This window comes from Prionailurus viverrinus, chromosome F1, assembly GCF_022837055.1.
Source record: "Prionailurus viverrinus isolate Anna chromosome F1, UM_Priviv_1.0, whole genome shotgun sequence".
Lineage (NCBI taxonomy): Eukaryota > Metazoa > Chordata > Mammalia > Carnivora > Felidae > Prionailurus > Prionailurus viverrinus.
Genome location: NC_062577.1, coordinates 32,171,523 through 32,193,251, shown reverse-complemented (window position 1 = coordinate 32,193,251; position 21,729 = coordinate 32,171,523). Strand labels below are relative to the sequence as shown.

The window sequence follows — 21,729 nt, the reverse complement described above, 5'->3', positions numbered from 1 at the left end:
AGTCGGGCGGCAGGATCCCATGGCACTGAGGGATGCTGTGGGTAAGGATGGGGTGCTGGCGGTTTCCAAGTGGGCTAGTCCCCCGTGGGCAGGATGGCGGGGCCCACTGAAGGCTTCTATCAAGGCTTAGCAAGCCCTGGGGCAGTGAGCAGAGACGTGATGGGTCTCCCTGTGACGGCTTCTTGAATGAACAGGAGAAACTCCAGGGTATGAGAACAGAGCTGGCAAAGCCACTCAAGTAATGACTTTCTAAGGCGGTTATCATTAGGCACAGGTTCTGAGAACCTTCTCTAAATCAGCCTGCATCAGCATTTGTTGGAAGGAGGCCCAGGAAGGGAGGAGAGAAAGACTGGCTCTTCCATTTCTTTCCCCCCTCCCCTATTATACCTTCGGTGGGTGGAGACAGCCCCTGCCTGCGGCTTCTCTTCGAGGTAGGAAGATGCCAGCCACATGTTGACACAGTATTTAGTCCTGAAATGGGTTTTCTTTTCTTGATTTTCCAAGTAGGGTTTGGAAGAGGGGATGCGTAAGTAGAATGCGGAAAGTGCAAAGGAGAATCGGCAGAGAAACGCAGGATAAAGGCAATTTGGCAAAAACCGAAAAAAAAAAAAAACAACCCTTTGAACCCCCAGTTATACCTCCTGTAGCCTTTCTCGTTTGGTATTTTTTTTTTTTTAATTTTTTTTTCAACGTTTATTTATTTTTGGGACAGAGAGAGACAGAGCATGAACGGGGGAGGGGCAGAGAGAGAGGGAGACACAGAATCTGAAACAGGCTCCAGGCTCTGAGCCATCAGCCCAGAGTCTGACGCGGGGCTCGAACTCACGGACCGCGAGATCGTGACCTGGCTGAAGTCGGATGCTTAACCGACTGCGCCACCCAGGTGCCCCTATTTTTTTTTTTTTTAAGTTGGGTTGTTATCTTTGCAAGGGAGAATGCCGGCAGGTGTTGCTGGCAGCTGTTTCATGACAATGTCAAGAACGTCTTTCGGGAAGGTAGGCTTTGGAGGCAGGGGGCGGTGGTGGAGAAAATGGGGTGGGAGTAGGTGGCCCCACATCTGCAGAGAGGTAGCTGCTCTGAGAATTGCAACGTGATTTCGTGCAAAATTCTTCCTGTAGGAAGTAAGGGGGAGGGACAAGAGACATATTTTTCTGGTGTTTTGCGGACCTAAGAATTTTCGGCTGGAAGTCATGGCAGCTCGCTGTGTCTTTGGGCAGCTATCTTAGCTCCTCTACTCAGCATCTGCCACTTTCTTCTTTATTGTTAGTGACCGTCATGAGGATTAAATAAAAGGGCCCGGAGTCCCTCGGAGACGGATCCCAGCAGACCCCAGGCGTGATTAGCCCTGCAATTATTCCACATCTGGAAAAGGTAATAGCTCCCAGACTGGCAGGGGCGTGTCGGAGGCCAGCCACAGGAAGATGTTTTCCGTTACCTAGCTGATCTCTGCTCCGTGGTGTGTAAGAGGCTGGATTTGGAAGGCAGTGGGGCAGCAGCCACAGAGCCTTAACAATGATCGCATTCCTCAGAAACACCCGAGGTCGGACATCCTTTTCTGCTCTGTACTTACGGCTGAGTTCCCTCTAGCTGACTTCATGCAGGCAAACCTGAAAGCCTCGCCAATCAAACACCTTCCCTGGAAGAGACCACCACAACAGCTGGAACCGTGGGAAGAGGTCTTCGGGGTACCCTCCCCTCCCCAGACGGTTGCTACCCTTCCTGTTGGGACAATGACCAACATTTTGTAAAAGTTCCTTGTGTCCCCCAACCCCCTCCCCCGCCCCCCCCCCACCCCCGCAGGGCATTACCAGGTCACACACTTTTGGTATATAACCTGCGGCTGTCAGGTTCTCTCTCTAGGGACTTGCTCATTCTACGTTTTTGTTTTTAATGGGGGGTGGCATTTTAACCTGCCGTCGCATGGGTAACCTATGGAATCGATGGGGAGAAGGGGGTAGGCTTTGGCACAGCAGTTCAAGCATGTCGCTATAATTGCCCTGCTTCCAGGACATATGGTCAGGGTACGGCGGTGATCAGCAACAGAAATGTGTCTTGAGGGTCTGGGGCAACTAATCACATGGGGAGGGAAGGGGGGAGAGCACCGACCCCTTATATCTGGACAGCAGGCTACAGTTTTCTAGACGCTTTCACCCCTACTATGTCTCACTAAATCTGCCCCTTAACCCTGTGAGGCAGAAACCAGAATTATCAATGTCTCTTTTATAGGTAAGGGACCAGGGTGACTTCTCCAAGGTCAATGGCTGTACAGCCAGGGCTAGAGCCCAGGCCACTTGATTTCTGGACTCCTTTTCCCCAGCTCCACATTGCTTCGTGGCTGCTGCTGCATAGCCAGAATCTTTGAGAGAAGAATGTGCAATGTCCTGTCTTTAGGGGAAGCGGGAAGGGGGGCAAACATGTCCCATGCCTTCCAACAGACTGTAGTAGGTACCTGAGGAAAGGGCCCTTGTCCTATGGGCCTTTACGTCTCCCATGGCCCATAACCCACAGTCTTCCAAATATATTGTTTGAATGGCCACTTTAGGTTAGGATGTAAGGAAAGGCACAACAAGGGACCCAAGACATCATGGGAGGGGTGGGGCGATGGTGGTGAGAACTTTGTGTCACAAAACTAGGGTTTACGTCTAGGCTTCAAGATTTACCAACGAGATAATCTATTGGGAATGTTGTCTGCCCCATCTTCAAAATGGAGATCAGAATGCCCGCCTCTAGAATTGCCGTCAGAACTGACTGAGACGAGAAATACAAAAGTAGACTGCACACGGTGGGGCATTAAGTTGGATCTTCCTGACCTTGAGGTTCAGGAGGTCACACGGGCAAGACAGCAGAGAAATAAGGAAGCCCCTCCTCCGAGGCTCCTTAGAGCAATGCACATGGCCTCCTGCCCCAGATGGGTTGCGTGCAGTGTGCCCAGGATGGGAGGGTGGGCTATGTTGGGGGGGGGGGGTGGGGGCGAAGGGTCTGTTGCAGAGTAGGCTTTCAATGAATGAGTATCCATTCTAAAAACTCCTCTGTCGTGAGAAGCACTAGGAGCAGAGCAAATGGACAGTGGTGAGGGGAGGGCAGCAAGGAGGACATTTTGAGGATCCCTCCCAGCCTCGGAGCCTTCAATGATTTCGTGTCTCAAATGATACGTCTTCTGAAAGGCTCAACTGCCACCACTGCTTCACGCTTCCCTGCCATTCTTTGGGTTTCTGCTGATTCGATGGGAAACATGTCTGACTCGTATTCACATGAGCACGTCGGGGCGGGGCGGGGGGCGGGTGGTGACTGTGGTCTATGTCAGCTGACTCACCACAGAGAGAGGGCAAGACGTGGGTCTTGCGGTTGATTCAGGTGCCTGGGACGACCTACACACAGGACTCCTGAGGAAACCCGCGCAGACAGGGAAGCCCACCAGGAGGGTCCACGGACTGTCCCTTCTCATCTCTCGGAGCCCCTGGAAAGAGCCAAGCCGGGGCTGGTGTGCACATTGCCTAGCGTTTCCCAGTACCCGCTCTTTGCCCAGCACCACACTAAATGATGACCATACCTGACCTCATTTAATTTTCAAAGCGCCCTTCGACGTAGGGATCATCAATCTCGTTTTGCAGGGGAAGAAACCAAAGCTCAAGAAGGCGAATTCCTCCCAAAGCGTCTACCTAGCAGGTAGATGCAATCTGAAACAAGATGGTCTGACTCGAGAGTCCGAATTCTTGCCGTCACACGCGCTGCCCCTGTCCAAACAGCTCACGAGTCAGGAGCTACCAACAAATCCCACACCTCCTATGGGACGCACTAAATCAGCTCGAGGAGAAGCCGGAGGCTGGCAGCGAGCAGATCTTTATCAAGACACTTCAGGAGTAGGAGAAATATTTCCACCCTCTTCCCAGCCAGCCAAAGGGTCGGCTGTGTTCGTGAGACGAGAAACACTTTGTGGGGAGGGGCAGGAGGGTGCAATCTCCAGCTAAAATCACCACCCACACCAAAATAAACCTGAAGGCAAACGGGGACCTCCAGGATGTTGTTCCATTGTCGATGTGTGCGTACGCGAGTGCGTGTGGGGGAGAGGGAAAGAAGGAGGCGGGAAAGGGAAAGTAATATCTTTTTTTCAGAAGCAATGGCATTTATCAGCCATACTCTCCTCCCCAAACGTAGGCTTCTCCCTCACTCACTTATTTCATGTTTTCTCCTTCCTGACCTTGTGCAGACAGCTATCGCATGGTTTGGAATGAGCACAGACTTTGGGGCGACTTTGGGGCCGGCCCCCCTGGGTTTGGCCTGCTGAGTTGTCCAGTAAGTATTACATGAACGAATGGGGAAATAAGTTAACCTCCCTGCGCTTTAGTTTTCTCACCTGGCAAGATCCATAGTCACGGCACCTGCGATGCAGGACAGTGAAGAGGAGTAAACGGGGAGAAGTGCTTAGCACAGTGGTCGGCACGAGAGGTATTTGTGGCCCCGACTGGAGTTTCTCAACCTCAGTACGCCTGACATTCGGGGGCAGGATGACGCTTTGTTGTGCGGGCTGTTTTGCGCACGTGTGAGATGTTCAGCGGCATCCCTGCCCTCTCTCCACTAGACGCCCGTAGCATCTCCTGCCCCAGACCTAAGACTCAAAAATGTCTCCAGACCTTGCCAAATGCCCACAGAATCACCCCAGTGGAGAAATACTGGCTTCGGGGAATATTACCACCACGTAAGGTATTTGGAAGCATACGGTAGGCACTGACAAGCAATGGTCACTGTTTTGAATGGGGGAGTGAACGTATGAATGAACACACTGCATCTTTAAAGCCTTGGCAGGAACACAGTCTCCTTAGTCCTGTCCCATTGAAGGCTGATGGGATCACAGAGAGGTCTGATGGGCACCCACTGCCCCCCTTACGGGTGTCTCTGTCGCCAGCTGTCTTTTGGTGCAGACCTGGAACCTGCCAGGATCAGCCGGTGGAGCACCGACAGGAGGGAGGCTTTTGAGCTAGGTGAGGCTGAAGGAATTTTCCCAACTGGGAAAGGCCAGTCCCAAAGGGGTTCTCCTGCAGCAACAATGGCTTGATTTCTGTGTATGAGTTGTGACGGCTGGAATCACACGCACTTCCCAGAGAACCTCATCCTTTGCCGCGGCCAGCCACAGACGTCGGTAGGAGCCCCTAGGTCCTACCTTACTTGGTGGCATGGCTCACACCCATAAGCCCCTTTGACTCACTTCGAGAAGATGCCTTCATACTGGAACAGAGAGATGACCCGGGTCTTAGGATTTCTTCCTTCCTTCCCCCTCCCCATTCCTTCCTTTTCCTTTCTTCCTTTTTAAACATTTACCGAATGTCCGTTACATTAATTGGTACTATAGGCACAGAGATGATAAATGCAGCCTCTGTCCTAAAACTGCTGAGGGACAGGGAAAGGAAAAAGGGCGATGACAATACATATAACAATAATAGGATAGACCTACTGAGCACTGATCCTACTGTGGACACTGATCTGTGTGCTTTACATGTATTCACTCATTTCCATGTGCCTCACAACAAGCCTGGGAGGCAGAAACTATTATCATTTCCAGTGTGCAGATGGGGAGTCAGGCACAGAGAAGTGAAGTGACTCTTACTTACTACGTCACCATACACGAATGGGCACAGTCAGGAGTGGACTCCAGGATATTTTGGCTCTCGGGTCTGGACTCTTCTTAACTACTACTTAGCCCAGCATTTCATTGTCTGTCATTTGAACCTGTTTTTCTTCAGCAGCAACAAAAAAATCAGGCTCATAACCCTGACATATGTAAAAACAGAGGAGAGCAAGATGCTTTGATTAAAAAAGGGTGGAAATGGGGGATTGGGTCACTCTAGGGCTCAGAGGCACACTGTTTAAAAGCCATTAGATAAGGAGTCTTAACATTTTAGTTTCGTATCTTTAGCTTTGAGAATCTGATGCAAGCAATGGGGTGTCCACATAAAAATTATAGATATGTAAATGTTTACGTAGCATTTTTTTCTTTTTTTCTTTTTTTTTTTTTTTTTTTGATATATCATGGCCCCCTGAGTCCTGAAACACAGGTTTAAAATGCTGTGCATTCAACTTCTGCCGTATCTTCCTATCGGGTCTCCCTCCCTCTGTGTCGCAAAGGGGAGATCTAAGATGGGGGGGGGGGGTCACAGGACAGTGAATAGTGAAACCCAGACAGTCCTGGAATATTGCTTCGTTTGCTCAGAAAGAGCAGAGGCCCCGGGTTCAAGCACAACCTTCCATGACAAGGGTGTTAACACTGCCCCCACACAGCCCGAGGGGAACTGGCTGTCAAAAATGATCTGTGCCTCAGTTTCCACACTAGCCTCATGCTAGTGAGCTTCCATATCTAGGCAATGATTAGAAAAGACCAAGCATGGGCATCTAGGTTCCAATGTGAGTGTCACTGCTGGGTGATGCTGGGTAAATCACTTGCCCCTCTGGGCCAGTTTCTTCATCCCTAAAATCAACAACCAGTGGCTTGTTAGGATTACTGGATGAGCTCAGTCAGCATGGGCACTAAACACGTTTAAGGGTGTTGTTATTATCGTGGCATGCAGAGACGATAGGAGATTCATACCAAGAGAGGTAACTTCTGGACTGGGAACCAGAGACGATCATGGAGACCACTTTTACTTAAAGGGGACAAATTCAGGCCCGAGATATGCAATGATTCGCCCAGTCACTCATCGATGAGTTTTTGAAGTTGCGGGGGGAACTCATAGCTTAAGGGCGCTTAGCTCTGGACAATCCTAGCAACATCCAGGGGCTCTGGATCCATCTGCTCCCTCGTCTATGGCTCCTATCCTTCAGCTAAGGACAGCCTCTGGGAATAGCCTCTTGCTAAGGTTGTGCTCAGGTCGGAGGTGCAAATCAACTTCCAAATTCTCAGTGACGGGGAAACGAGAAGGCTCTTGATTGGGTCTGCCTGCTGTTAATGAGCTGATCGGTGGGGGGAGGGGGGTGGAAACAAGTGAAAATGGACAATCACTACCCAGAGTCACCAGAGTGCTCTGTGCAGCCCGCCCGACGTATGTGTTTTATGCAGTGCTCAGGCTGCCGGTGCCTGGGGCCCGCAGGCAGGTTTACGAGATTAAAGCCCAGTGCCCAATAAATAATTTAGCAGCTTACTGCAAAAAAACATACACGCAGTATAATAGCTACTATCTCCAGCAGTCTGATGTGTACATACATTTTAAACGCACATCACTTTCATCTACATGTTTCCACTTGATGTGGAGTCCAAAACCAAATAAGGAGGAGAACAAGAACATCACCTCCACCCTCTGTCTACGTCCTGCCCCTAAGACGGGGTTGATGAGAAAGAAAACCATTCAAGGCGCTAATAATTCAGGGCCTTGCCAGCTTTTCTTCTCCACATCCTACCCCCCTCTTATCTTTGCTTTATTCTTTGCTTTCAGTTGCTGTTTGTGTGTGTAGGAAGAATCCGCAATCTCTACCAGACCAATTATTCGTTCAGACTTTGGTTTTCTTCTCCCAGGGGTGCCTTTTATGGAGCAAAGCTGGCTCCAGGTGCTGTCTCCTGCAGCGTCACAAGTGACTTGCTGGTGGGTGCAGCTCAAAGCTGAAATAGATAAGTATCACTGCCATGGCCACCAGAGTCCTGGCTGAAGTTTTAATGAGCTAGAAGTAGTAGTGATTGATTGGTTAAGAGTTGGTCTTGGACATGAAAAAAGGAAAGAGTATTAGAGGAGGAAGAGGTTGGGATGAGTGTCATGGGGAGAGAGGGTGGGAGAAGGCAAGAGAAACTTGCAGGGAGTTGCTCCAAGATCCAGAAGCATCTACGGGAGATGAGTGGCACAAAGTAATCTATGTAGCAACAGGAACAGGCAGGAGAGAATGACGCCAAAGGGAAGGATCCTCTTCTCACTGGAAAGTTCACCGGTTCTGATCACAGTTAGGGGACCAGTGGCCTCAGTGGGGGGGACAGGCATGAGGGAGAGTGGTAGGATGGCCCTCTAACTTTCGTGGAAATCTGGGAGACATCCCATTTCCACACCAGCCCCTCGGCTCTCCTTCTGTGGGTGGCATCTACCCCAGAACCGCTGGCCACTGGCCTTGTACACACAGCACCAAGATCAGCCCAGCCCCCCCACCCCGCCCTACTTTTGCACCTCCTTGGCCTTGGATGCATTTACTGCCACTGGCTGTGGTTTATCTCCCATTGTTTATGGCCTGGGACAGACTGCCTACAAATAGCTCCCCAAAGAGTGGGGAAATGCAGGCATCTGCCATTCTGTGAAGCTCTTTCCAGAAATGAAAAGGACAGTCATAAAATGTTGCACGGGGGGGTGGAGGGTGGGTAACATGCATCATAAAAAGCGTAATGGACTAATGCTAATACACAGACTGGCTGCAGCCCAGGGGTGTCTGCTGAGCTCAGACATAAATATTGGGGAGGCACCAAGGAGACAGATTTTTTATTTCTTTGATTTGATGGTAGGGGGAGGTTGGGCATATTTTTTCCTCTGTTTCTCTGACTGTGGCCATTCCTCTGGGAATACCATCAGTCTGTCCGAGACTGAAGCTACTCTGTTTTATGGCTTCCAGAGTACCTCCTGGAAAGACTGGAGGTGCAGGAGGATCTGAGGGTGCATGATATTGCCTCCTCGGGTGAGCCAATTTTGGGTCTTGTTCGCATGAGCCAAGACCTTGCAAGTGACAAGACAACCGAACGCGGTGAGTATAATTATGTTGAATGCGTGCTTGAAGGCATATGTGAGTAACCATGTACTTGTGCAACCTCAGGCTAATTTCCAATATTAAGGGACTGAAATTCTGTGATTAATGTTCTCTACCTGGTGGGAAAAAAAGCAACTGCAACTCCAACAATAGCCCAGGAAGAATCTCCATCCCCTCTCAGCTTCGGGTATGAAGAGTAGAACACTTGTTGGTTACTTAGTGAAAAGTTCAGGTACTCGAGGGTTCAACCACACACACTGTTTTCTAGGGGTTCATATGAAAAAGTACCTGCATCTCTGGTTAAGGCTGGCCGTTGGCCAATGGCTGGCTATCCACACGTTTGCCTGTAAGCATGCACCTGCACGGAGTGGTCAGACATACAGTGGATGTGTGCTGCAGAAGGCAGAAAGGAATACAAATCCTGTGTAAAAAGAGCCTCTATTCTAGGTGACGTTCAGATGGTCTCACCCCTTTCCCCACAGCCTCCAAGTACTCTGTGAGTAGTGTGGGAGCCGTCGGCCCTGACCTCAAGGGTGCGTTCAGTCCAGCCAAGAGCCTGGACTACTGGGGAGTAAGAGCAACCAGCAGAAGCCACGGTACCTACAGACGAGCAAGAATTCCCTGTTGAGCCTTTCAGTGTGCGGTGAGATGACCGAGGACATGTGGAACTCATGTTCCAGCACACCATCTGTTTTGGAGGAATTGATTTCCCATGTGCTGTCCCTGAGCAGGGGAGGAAGATAAAGTGGCATTCTTCCGAAGCCATCGTCCTCCGTACCTGGGTCTCTGTGACAGGAGACAGAGAAGAGGGAAGTGGGGAATGTTCTTAGGTGCAAAAGACCTGTGATAAGCAATTCAGATACTTTTTGAACCTTATTATCATCTTTATGAAGCAGACAGTATGATCATCACCTTCAACTCCCAGTTTCCAAGAGGTTCAGGAACGTAGCCGGGGTCATATGCTTTATAAATAGTAGGGTTAAGACTTGAACTCAAACCAATGTCTTCTCATGATGACTTAAAAAATATGAAAGGACACAAATCAATAAATGATGATTTGGAGGAAAAATTATTTTCAGTCTGAAGGTCAAAAGAGCAGGGACTAATGCATCCCTTATGTCAACTGGTGCATATTATTATTCCAAGTGATAAGGGGGGGGGTGGGGGTCACCACATGTGCTATTGTTAGCAAAGGGTTAGCGAAGCCTTGTGTGCATGATGAATCACTCGGACTGAGGGTGAATGGGGTACCGCTGAACTGGGGGACTGCTGAGAATCACAGACAGGACGCCCCAGTAGACAAACGTGCTACAAATTCACCTAGAAAAGCATCCCATCATGAGAAAGAGCTCTTTCTTTCCTACCATGTGGTGGGTTCTTTTACCTGTGAGGTTAACCAGGGCTCTGTGGTCCAGAGAACTCTCTGGGTAAGGGGCCTCGGAATCGGTTGTGAGTGGGGATCTTGCCCAATCAGCTGCCTAGAAATGAGGCCCAACTGGGCCTATCCATACGGGCTCGGCCCCTTTCAACCAAGCTTAGAGCATAAAGAAACATTCCTCTTCCCTCAGTTGACTCATAGCCACGTTACAGTCTGAAAAAGAAGCACCACTTAGCTCTTAGCCTAAGCTGACTTGTAACAAATTGGGGATTCTCAATTAGACTTTGGGAAGACCTTCCTGAGTGAGCTATCCGAGGACTTGACCATGAGCAACCACCATTGGCTCTGGAATATCCATTCCTAAAGACTTTACAGAACTGAAGACCCACCTAATTGCTGCCCACAGCATTGGGCAGGAGACAACCTTTCCTCCAGCCTCACCTTTGCTTGCTGGTATTTCAGTAAAGGCCCAATACAAATATAGAATGTATAATTTTCACATCATTCTTGGCAAATCCCAGGTGCGCCCCATTAGCAGAGTTCCAAGGATGCCATTTTCTATCAAGAAAAAGACATGCGGCATCGTAGTGCTTAGCTCAGGGCCCTATTAATAGCAATCCTAATTATATGGCTGCAAATTTAATTCATCGCAATGATTAGTGTCAGAATCAAAGGCATCAGGCATCAATATTGATGGAATTGCATAAGCCCCATAAACAGAGAACAAGCATTCGGGCCCATCCCCCTAGCTGTTAACTATTGCATTAATGTCTCTTCCAATTTTGCCAGATCAAAATGACTCCATTTTTCGGTGTTCTACCACCCCCCCAGGAACCTTTGCCCTGCCAGCTCTGAATGGGTATGACTGGCACACAAAAGATCCCAGACAGCATCTTTGAAGAAGAGCCCCGGGGCTCCCAGGGACGCACGGGTGATGGGCTGAGGCCCCACGCTTTACACGGCAGCTCTTGGCCTTGTCAGCCACACTCCTTTGTCTTCCCTTCAGAAGGCTCCCGGCAAACAATGATGCCTGGAGAAAGGGGAGTCAGCTGGGGACTGCGTGTGGCACAAAAGCCTGCCACCCCATCCATTGTGGCCCAGGCTGAGATGGGTGGGGAGGGGGAGGAGGAGGCCTGAGGGGGTGATACAAGGCAGCGTGTGCCGAGGTGACAGCTGCCGTGTCCCGGGTTTCCAGGGCACTTTTGCTCGAAGGAGTGTAAAAGCATTGGCCCTTCCGCTCTTCTCTCGTGCATCTTCTCACATCGCCCTGAAGGGCAGGTGGTAGGTTACAGATGGACCAACGGGCTCGAAGAGAAGACCGACAGGGTGCTAAAGCTAGGGGTTAACAAGGCACGGGTCTGGAGCCAGATCTGGACTCACATTCCAGCTGTCCGCTAAGTAGCAATGTGACTAAGTAGCAATGTAACTCTGTTGGGCCTCAGTGTGTTCATATGGAAAACAGACAGAATATTCAACCTTCTCTTACTAGGGTACTAAGAGGCTTAACTGAAAAAAAACCAAAAAACAAAAAACAAACAACACTTAGCTCAGTGCTTAGCACATAGTAAGTGCGAAAGTGATAACAGAACCTGCCCCCCCACCCCCCAATAAAAATCCCACCAAAAACGTGGCATGTCTAGAGAGGACCAGCATGTAAGATTTGAGACTCCCAATTCAGTGTTGCTCTGATATGTCAGAACATCTCAGCCCCAAGGCAAGCATTTTGTGGTTAAGTACACCTCCTTGCTGGCCAGGCTCAGCTAAGGTCCCCAAGGCAGTGGAATGAGGGCTCGGGGATGCTGGTCACCGCCCCTCCCCTCTCCCAAGTCAGGCCTGGGACAGAGAGCGCAGCTAGACTCTTGGCCCCAAGAGAATGACCCCATAGGTTCTGCTCAGGGAATGCTTGCATGGCAGGGAAAGGCGGAGGTTAATCTGAGGTTTCGTGCAGAGGGAATATTCTTCCACATGATAGAAAGAGAAAAGACCACAAATTGGAACTGAAGTCCCTGGATTTGAGTCTTGCCTCTGATGCTGAGAACCTGAGTGATTTTGAGCAGATCATGTCACTTTTCTGGGCATCAGCTGTCTCATCTATAAAACATAACAATAGCTATCTCACCCACCCGAAGTCTGGAGGCTGGACCAGTCTCTGAGGTCCTTTCCAGCTATAAAATCAGGGCAAGATTCTTACCTTGCATGAGGGAGTCCACCTTCTCCCTGGGGGCCCTGCCCCCTGCTGGGGCCCAACTCCTCCCCCCCTCCCCCTCCCAGGGGCTGCTGTTCTCACCCACCCCTGAACTGTAAAGGTGAGAATCCCCGACTTGTTACTAAAGCCTGTCCTTCCAGGTGAAATGGGGACACCTAGCTGGTGGCAGTAACCTTCAATTTAGAAAACGACAACATGGTACAGGAGTGGAGGCTGATCAGGACAAGCACAGAGACACGCACTCCTGAGGTTCTGTCCTACCTTGGAGCCTACAGACCTTTCTAGAGGCCATGCTAGGAGGGGCATGGAATCCTAGGAAGGGCCTCAAAGGACAGAAACTGAGATCGACCTTCACCCCCTTGCATCTCCATGTATTTCCTGCTTTTCTCAGCACACGATAGAAGGACCCAGGGTAAGAAGGCAACCAAAGTTTAAGCAGCTGCAAGAGTTCAACTTCCTCATCTTGGACTGTGGAAGTGACCTAGGTATATGCTGGGCCCACCTCCATGTGAAGTATTTGTAGCCCCGATTCCGGTTCCCCCATCTTCCCTTGATTGACCCCATGACCCCGAGCAAGCCCTTAACCTCTCTGAATTTCAATATCATCATCTGCGACAGCGCAGAGAAATATCCCGACCCTTCCTGTTCATCAGAAAATGTTACGGGATTAATGAGCTAATAGAATCCAAGGGGCCCTGGGCCCTGGAAGAAAAGCATGGTAATAGCACAGAAGTAGTAGCAGGAACACCCGTGTGAGTCACAATCATAGCAATAGCAGCAGCAATGGCTGCTGTTAAGCACCTACTATGCATCGATAGTATGCATTAGTAAGCATACTAATTCGATTAAGCACCTACTATGCGCCGGGCTCCGTAATCGGTACTTTACGTCTGTCATCTCTGATATGCAGAGACATCTTGCAAGACGGCATCAGTGGACCAGTTGAGGAAACTAGGCGCCCCCCGCCCCTCCCAACTCCATAGTTAATCTGAGGCAGGGCGTACAGCACTAGGATATTGTGGTCTGCTTGGGAGCATGCAAAGGACAGAGAATGGCTCTGTTCTGGTTAACTCTGCAAAGGGGCAAGAGCAACCAGCCGCTTCCCCCGGCCCCGCCCTGGGGCGGGGCCAGTTCATATTGTTTGGTGAAACTCTCGGAAAGCTCTCACTGGTGACTAATGCAGCTGGGTGCCAATGTCCAACAGGATTAGATTAGTTTGGCTCAGCTGGTCTAGTCTTCTAAATATTTTTTCCCATGACTCAGGGCTGGGAGGAAGGGGGCAGGATTCTCTTCCTCTATCTGACCTTGCAAACGTGTCACTAAAAAAGGAGGTTGATGTGACAGCGCCACTCCCCCCAAGGGAGTCAGACAAGAAGTGGGATTTGGGGGAAGCCTCAAAGATGTTCGTAACAATAACGCAAAGCACGGTTATGCCAAGCACTATAGTTTAAACGCTTTTTCATACACGACTTCGCTCAGTCCTTCGGACGGCTACGCAAAGTGTTTCTTACTACCCCCACTCCACAGAAGAAATAAATTGAGGCTCGCAAGTTAAGTAACACCAGTAGTGATATTTAAGAGCAAATATTCTCGGAGAGTCGGTCAAGTGTCCAGCTTCGGCTCGGGTCATGATCTCGTAGTTCATGGGTTCAAATACCCTGTCCAGCTCTGTGCTGACAGCCAGAGCCAGGAGCCTGCTTAGAATTCTGTGTCTCCCTCTCTCTCTCTCTTTCTCTCTGCCCCTCCCCTGCTTGTTTTCTCTCTGCCTCTCTCTCTCTCTCTCTCTCTCTCTCAAAAATAAACAACAAAAAAAGAGCAAATATGCTCAAACCTGGCACGGTGCTATACACGGATTAATTCGTTATGCTCTATTTTGTTCTACTGGCAGTTTTTCTCTTCCTAACATACTATATATTGTGCTTACTTTTTAATTAATTAATTTACTTATTTTTGGTCTGTCTTCCGACAGTAAGATATAGACTTCAATAGGACAGACATTTCTGACACTTTTGTCCACAACTGCAGACCCGGAAAACGGCACATAGTAGGTACTCGCTCATTTATAGTTCAGGAATGAATCATTTCACTTCGTCCCCATCAGACTCTCACAAGGCAAGCACTGTCACTGCTCACACTTTACATGAGGACACTGAAGCTAAGGTCAGGACTATAGCCCACAAGCTCATACGCTCTTCCTATGCAAATCGGTTTCTAACCTGCAGGCAGAACAGACCAGATGGTCCCTGGAGGTCCCTTCCAACCCTGAGATACACGTCCCACGTCCTGTATCGAAGGGCAGGCAAGGCTCAGTGGCCTCAAAGGATGTGCTTTGTATTTTCCTAAAGATGAGAGCTCTGCCCCTTAGCACATTGGCCCCTTAAATTTTCTGTGGAAACTATGTGGGTCACCTGGATTCTGTGAGCTTGAATCATTTCCCCTTCCCCCACCTCGGCCCTGAAACACAGTTTCCTGTGTTTCACCTGTCGTGAGATAAAGCCTTGAGCTCCAGGGGCCCACTCTTGGATTGCCAAGCAGCCTGCTGAACACACAGCCTGATGCCTGCTCCAGGGACGGGCCAGGACTCAAGCATACATTGGGGCTGCACAAACGGAGCACAACATAAATGAATCTGTAGCTTCTCCCCTTTCAGAATGGCTCCGGGAGATCTGGACTTCCTTCCCCGGGGTCAGCTGGGGCTCTGGATAGAAACCCACGCCCCCTCTCTCTCCACCTGTCATGGTCAAGCGGAGGGATGCGGCGGCCCGGGGTGGGGGTGTGGGGGTATTCTGTAAAAATATGCCTCCTTCCGGGTGCCGACCAAGTGCTGCCGTTCCCAGCTTTCAGAAGACCGGTTCTTGGGACCCAAGAGGCCTATAAAACAACAAAACAAACAGCGCGCTTGGCGGTGGGAGCCTGGGCAGGGAGCCAAACTCATTACCAGGGATGGGGTGGTGAGCTCAGAGCCACTACCCCGGCTCTTCCACACAGGCTCTGGGGATGTGGGCGAGGGTGTCTGCTCCACACTACCCCAGCCCCCAGCACTGCTGAGACGCCCGAAAAGGGGTAGGGCGTCGGGTTAGCCGTCACGAGGGCCAGGAGAGCCTCGGTCTCCCAGAACTGGACCCGCAGCCCTGGTTGTTTACTTGATCCGGGGTTCACACTGAGAAAGGAGTGAATCATTTCCACTCAGAGGAACGAGTGGCTATTGTTTGGTGGGGCTGGCACAGACAGAAAGGCATGTTTCTCAGCTTTTCATCCAATTTGGCCCTCTGTCCACCAAGACGACTCCACCCCATGACAAAGCCAAGTAACAGGTTCGGAACTTCTGAGTGTTTGGGGAGGATGTATAAGTGCCAATGTCAAGATTGCCAACGGAGGGGCCGTAGAACCTTGGGTGGGATACTTAATATCTCCGTGGCTCAGTTTTCCACATCTGCAAAATGGGGCAGAGAGGTAGGGGTCCATGGCCACACGCAATTGAAGTATTTTCAGACGAAAAGCAGAAGAGTATCTTGTAACTAATCAGTGTTACCAAAAAACTGAGCAGTCACCCTGGAGCTTAGGAACGTTATTACTTTGGTGCTCTCGATGGATTCTCTCCAGCGCCTAAGCCGCTCCTGCAAAGGAGCTTCAGTTTTCCTGGCTTTGCGGAGCAAACCGTTTGTGAAATTGGAAAAAGAAGAATGGGATTGGGACGCCGGGGCTTCCTGTGGGCTGCGGACTGGAGACCTTGGGTTGGTTGGTATGTCCCTTAGGGAAAGGCAGAATTTTCCTCAAGAATTTCTCAGGCATTTCCGCGGCCATGCTGGTTAGCTAATGGGAAAGGAGGTGGTGCCAGAAGAGGCCAGGGCTCTCCCCAGAACTTGAAGAGGGCTAAGTCTCTGTGGATTTCTAAAGCCGTCCAAGAATCCTACAAACAGAGGGCTGGCAGGATGGGGGCAGGGCAGCGGTTACCTGGGCCTTTGCACCTGCTCCCTGCTGTCAGCAAACCCACATCTGATCCAAAGGAGGCAGATGGCTGGCCATGCTATTCTGGGCATCTCCAGGCAACAGTATAAACACGGTCCCCTTCTTCCACCCCGGTCACCGTCTCTGAGAGTACCGCCCACCCTCGTCCACATGTCCTTTTCAGACTCTTTTCCCTGTTACCCACCAGCAGCTCTCCCGTTTTCTTGACTCCTCATCCCGCCGCCACCCCGCCCCCTGACATATCCACCAGAGCATAGCTTCCTTCCCTTGCAAACCGGCCACATCAACAGCAGTCACTCTTGGCATCTGGTTCTATCCCAATCGGTGCAGATGGGGGTCCGGCATGCAGGCGGTTCCCAATACACGCGAGCTGAATTTAATGAGCACCTAATGTGTGAGAGATGTTGGATCTGACCACGGGAAAGGGTGACGTAAACGTGAAAAAGAGGGTCCCTGTCCTTCAGGGTCTGTGAATCTCAAGATAAGTGGACACATTAGTGGCTGCTCCCATGTCGGATGCCGTCAGAGCAAAATTACATGCTGTGAGGGGTCTGAGGAGGGTGCTATCCACAGTGCTTGAAGGGGCAGGGTAAAGGACATTTCACCAGCCCCTGAGCAGCAGGGGAGCTTTCCAGTGGGGACAGAGAACAGACAGCCAACGAGGCCTGCTGCCGTGTAAGGCCCCGGGGCTGAGGGGCTAAGGGAGGCCCGCAGGGACATAAAGCTGGGACTGAGGCAGGGAGACAAGGAACCAGGACTGTGCTCTGAACCTGGAGAGAGTCCTCCCTCCCACGTCCTGGTAGCTTTGGTCTCCTCAGCCTACCTCCTGCCCTCCTCTGCCCCAGGACTTAGGCTCGAACCGCCTCCTGGACTCCTCCCTTCCAGCTGGGAAGTCCTAATCAATGAGTTTGCACTTCTGTGGCCACTATGCCTCTTCCATCTGCTTCGACATTAGCTCCCTGCCTCCCTTCTCAGTCTAGACTCTCAGCCTGCCCTTAGCCTGGGGGTGGAGGTGTCATCACAGTCCGCTGTGTCCCCCCCCTCCCCACCCCCCGCCCCGCAGAACATTCCTGCCTTCCCCTCCCCTACATCTCGCCCCAGGCCTGCCCTGCCCTGTCTGTGCCCAGCACCTCTTCCTGGATGCTGAGGGCTTTCTGCTACATTCTGGGAGCAAGCTGAACCCAACCTGTGACTTCAAAGCCCACACCCAGGGTGCCTTGGCTTCCCTCTCCTTGTGCTTCCTCTCTGCCACAGCCTGCCCTTCTGCTGAGGGAGTCTGTGGAATAGTCGTGGCATAAAGATCACGTGGTGGGTGCAGGAGCCCCTCTACAGCATCCCTGGTCGGTGACTGTCCAGTCTCTGCTTACATATTTCCACTGCCTGGGGGGCCTGGTTGGTTGGTTGGTTGGTCAAGCAACCGACTTCGGCTCGGGTCACGATCTCACGGTGCGTGGGTTCGAACCCCGCGTCGGGCTCTGTGCTGGCAGCTCGGAGCCTGGAGCCTGCTTCGGATTCTGTGTCTCCCTCTCTCTCTGCCCCTCCCCGGCTTGTGCTCTGCCTCTCTCTCTCTCTCTCTCTTGAAAATAAATAAAACATTTAAAAAAATATATTTCCACTGACTAGGAGCTCATTCCCTCTTGAGTCAATTCTTTCCATGCTGGGACAGTTTTGGCTACCAGAAACTTCCTCTTTATAATAAGTGCAAATGTGCTTTATTATAACTCCTGCCCGTTGGTTCTATTCTGCCCTCTGGAGCCACACCAAGTCAGTCTAATTCACTTTCCACAGCTTAATGGCTAAGCACGCAAACTGGGAAACCAGATGAAGGTTCGAATCCCGGCTCTGCCATTTACTAGCTCTGGGGCCTCAGATGAATGCCTTTACCTTGCTTGGACTCTATTTCTTCATCTGTAAAATGGAGGTGATAACAGCACCTACCTCATAGAGTCATGTCAACATTAAGTGAGTTAATAGATATGAAACTCTCAGAATAACACCTGACACATAAGTGCTCAGTAAATTATATTATCTGAAGAAAGCTGTTTTGCTTCCTCTTTCACTCTTCTTTCCTTGAGTTATTATCCTCTTAAGAATATTCTTCACATAGCCTAAGTCCAGCATGTCTCATGACCTGGAAATTCTTCTCCCGCTAGCGCGGTGAAGACTAATTAACATCAGGAAAGCTGCATCACACGGTTGGCTCCCTTGACCTTGGAGTCAGCAAAACTCCCAAGATCCTTTTCACTTGGTCTTCTCAGGGCCAGACGCTCACAGCGCTCTGCCTTGACTTTCCCCTCACCAACCTCCCAAACCCCTCGGTGCCCTCTAGACCTTCCATGCACCGTTTTGCACCTTCTCGGGGCAGCACCCCCAGGTCTAGCATGCCCTTCTCCCTCACCCATTAGTCAATTCATTCGTTTTCTGTCCCGTTCGGTCTTTAAGCAAATTCTGCTATTCCTCCTCTTCAGTAAAGGCTTCAAGGTGGGTCACACTTCCGTGGTTGGTTTCTCTGCCATTGTTCCATCCCTGGGGTGAGTCACAGCCTGTCTTATCACCTGTGATGCACTGACCCTTAGCCTAGGCCGGTATTGCACACCTTGGTTTTGAGGTCTCCTCTTTATTCTGCCTGTTCTGTCCACGTGTTTGTGACTCAGAAGGCAGGGGCCTAGTCTGGGATGCTCTGAGTCTAGTGGAGGACAGTACATGAGCAAGCATGTGACAGCACATAAGAGCACCTCATGGTCATGCCACTTCTAGTGAGTCTCCACTTCCTCCACACGTCCCCACACAGGGACATCCTGTTCCTATGGCTGCACTGGATGAGGGCAGTCTGACGGTCTGACAGATGCCTGGTCAGGCAGGGAAGAAGTGAGCGGTTCTGACGCACCCTGCTTCCCTCCCCTCTCCACGCTCTTAGCTCGTTTCTTTTTTTCTTTATTTTCCTTCCTGTGTTGAAAGAGCTATGGGGTTTGGGCCATGGTAGAGTTTCCTGGGGACATTCCACAAATTCCTCATGGGCTGTTGCTCTGGAGAGAGTGAGGGCAAGTGGGTGGGTAAATGGGAGGCCAGTGGGAGCCAGGGTGTAAGTATCAGGTGCCTCAAAGGAGTGTGGGTGGAAAGGAAGGGTGGGCTGCACAGGAGAAGGAGGGGTGTTATGAGCTCATAGAAACAGCCAAAGAAAGGCCAAGTGAAGGCTGAGAGGAGCAGCCAACTTGCAGGTTGGGACAAGCCGTGGGCAGCCACGCCCCTAGCCTTGCCCTTGAACCCGCTGACTTGCCTCCGTGGCGACTCGTCTGCCGAGATTCCAACAAGGCCAAGAGAACTTGGCTAACTTGGGTGCGTGGCTTGGAAAGCCGCCCCAAGCAGCCCCCTGTGTGTGCTGCACAAGACGTACAGAGATAGGGGAAGGTCGGCGCAAGGATTGCTTTGCGTCTGGCTGGATCGTTCTTGCTTCATTCGGCCCTCGTCCGCCCGTTCGGCAAATGTCCATTCCTTAACTCTGACCCGGGACCGTCGAGAATGGAAGCACTGGTCCCTGGCTGACCCTCCTCAACAAGCCTGGGCCTGAAGGTTGTTCTCATCCTCCCTCCCCGTGCTCTGTGGCTGCTTCTTTAAGTAAAAGGGGGTGCCAAATGGAGTGTCAGGGCAAGAAGCAACTTGTCCTGGTCTCTATGCTTGGGCAACTCACTGGTTTTCTCTGGGCCTCAGTGTTTCTGCCGAGCTATGTGCGTACTGGGCCGGATGATATCCCAGATGTCTTAGAATGGTTCTATTTTTCAAAAGCACTTTCAGGGCCTCTCCCCTGTGTAAACACTTGGTGCAAGAACCGGGCAGAAGTTGGTAAATAAACACGAATAGAGCAAGACCCCTGGCTTGCACAGAACTTTCAAGAGAATAAAGGAGACCAACAGTCACACAAACAATCCAGAACAGGGAGGGAAGGCACCGGAAGAACAGGGGAGGAAACGGAACACCAGCCTGCGTGTGGGTGCCGCTGGCCCCCGGGAAACCTTTGTGCGATTTAGAAAAAGGCGGTCTCTGTGGGCAGATGACTTTGGAAGAGGAGCTCCTCTGGGTGGATCTTTAGACCTGAGGGTGCATGGCTTGACAGAGAGACTTCAGGCTGCATTTCAACTCCCTGTAGGCTCCTTGGCCCCACGCTCCCAAGCAAGGTACTCTCCACCTGGCTGAACAGGTAGACGACCCTGCAGGGAAGTCGCCAGCCTTAGAGGTCCACACTCAACGCTGCCCAGTGGAATATGCCACTTTAAAATCTCGGTAGAGTCTCCTCAGGCAACTCCCCGCTCCCCCCATTCTGGGACGGCACGGGGGGGAACCACACCCATACTCTCTTCCCTGTGCCTAGAGGGCAAGCCAAGGTCCACAGTCCCAGGCAGAGTAGGGGCACAGGACAGAAACAAGTGACAGCCTCTCCACAGAGCGAGAAAAGGGTTAACGGGCCTCAGTATCAGGCGAACCGGAAGAGGTCTGGAAAGTTCAGCACCTCCACACAAACCTAGACCTGTTATTCTCACCTCCTCTGAGCTCAGCACAAGCAGAAGGCGGAAATTCTTCCTCAGGTTCCCTCCCTGCCACCCTCCTTCCACATTCCCCAGAGACATCTCTCTCCCTAGGCTCTAAATGGATTAGGGGGAAAGGGCCACAGGGGTGACGTCAACATCAAAGCGTGCGATGCGGTGAGGTCTTGCACCCACAGGTGGCGGGACCGGGGAAAGGTGGCAGAAGGGTAAGCTTGGGAAAAGGGGATTAGCTGGGACCGGAAAGAATGTGGCTGCTGTAATCCCACATAATGAACCAGACGGTGCTTCGTCTCTGCACCCCAAGCACTAGACAAGCAGGCACAAGCTGCTGGTTTCAGCCTTCCGTGCTGCCGGCCCCAGCCAGCCAGTGCCCTCCAGCTGGCAGAGGGGCCCAGGGCAGGCATGAGATAAGATGTCGACTTCCTCCTGGCAGCTCAAGCCTGGAGCAGGGAGTGGAAGGGCGGGGAAGAGTCTGTGATCGTGGGAAGAGGAAAGGCAGGAGAGCGGTAAGTCACCCAGCCACCCCAGGCCCTCATCAAAGCAGCACGATCCTTTGCCTGGGTCCTTGGATGTGGGACCCATGACCTGCTTCAACCAGGACGCAACAAAGACTTCTGACCAGTACAATCAACTCTATAAACCGTGGGAAGGGATGTGTGAGGTGGGCGATTCATAATAGAGATGGTCAAAGCATCGGTTCTACTTGATTTGGAGATAAAGGATGATTCTATTTCTCTCCCTTCGGGTGATGTACCTTCCTAATCCCGTGAAGTTTGGGCAGTACTGAAATATGCTCACGTTCCCTAGACACTCACTCACTAATGACTGGAAGAAGCAGCTAGAAGAGAAGCCACAAAATTAACCCCTACCGGCCCACCCCCATGCTAACCCCCCTGCCCAAGAAAGGGAAGAGGTGCCTGTGTTAAATGTCC

At 51.2% G+C, this 21,729-nt stretch overlaps 1 protein-coding gene across 3 annotated transcripts in view; it reads right to left on the bottom strand.

Moving 5' to 3' along the window:
* The window catches only part of PLXNA2 (plexin A2), a 206,636-nt gene that overhangs the window by 152,408 nt on the left and 32,499 nt on the right, over positions 1-21,729 (bottom strand). The window lies entirely within an intron of this gene.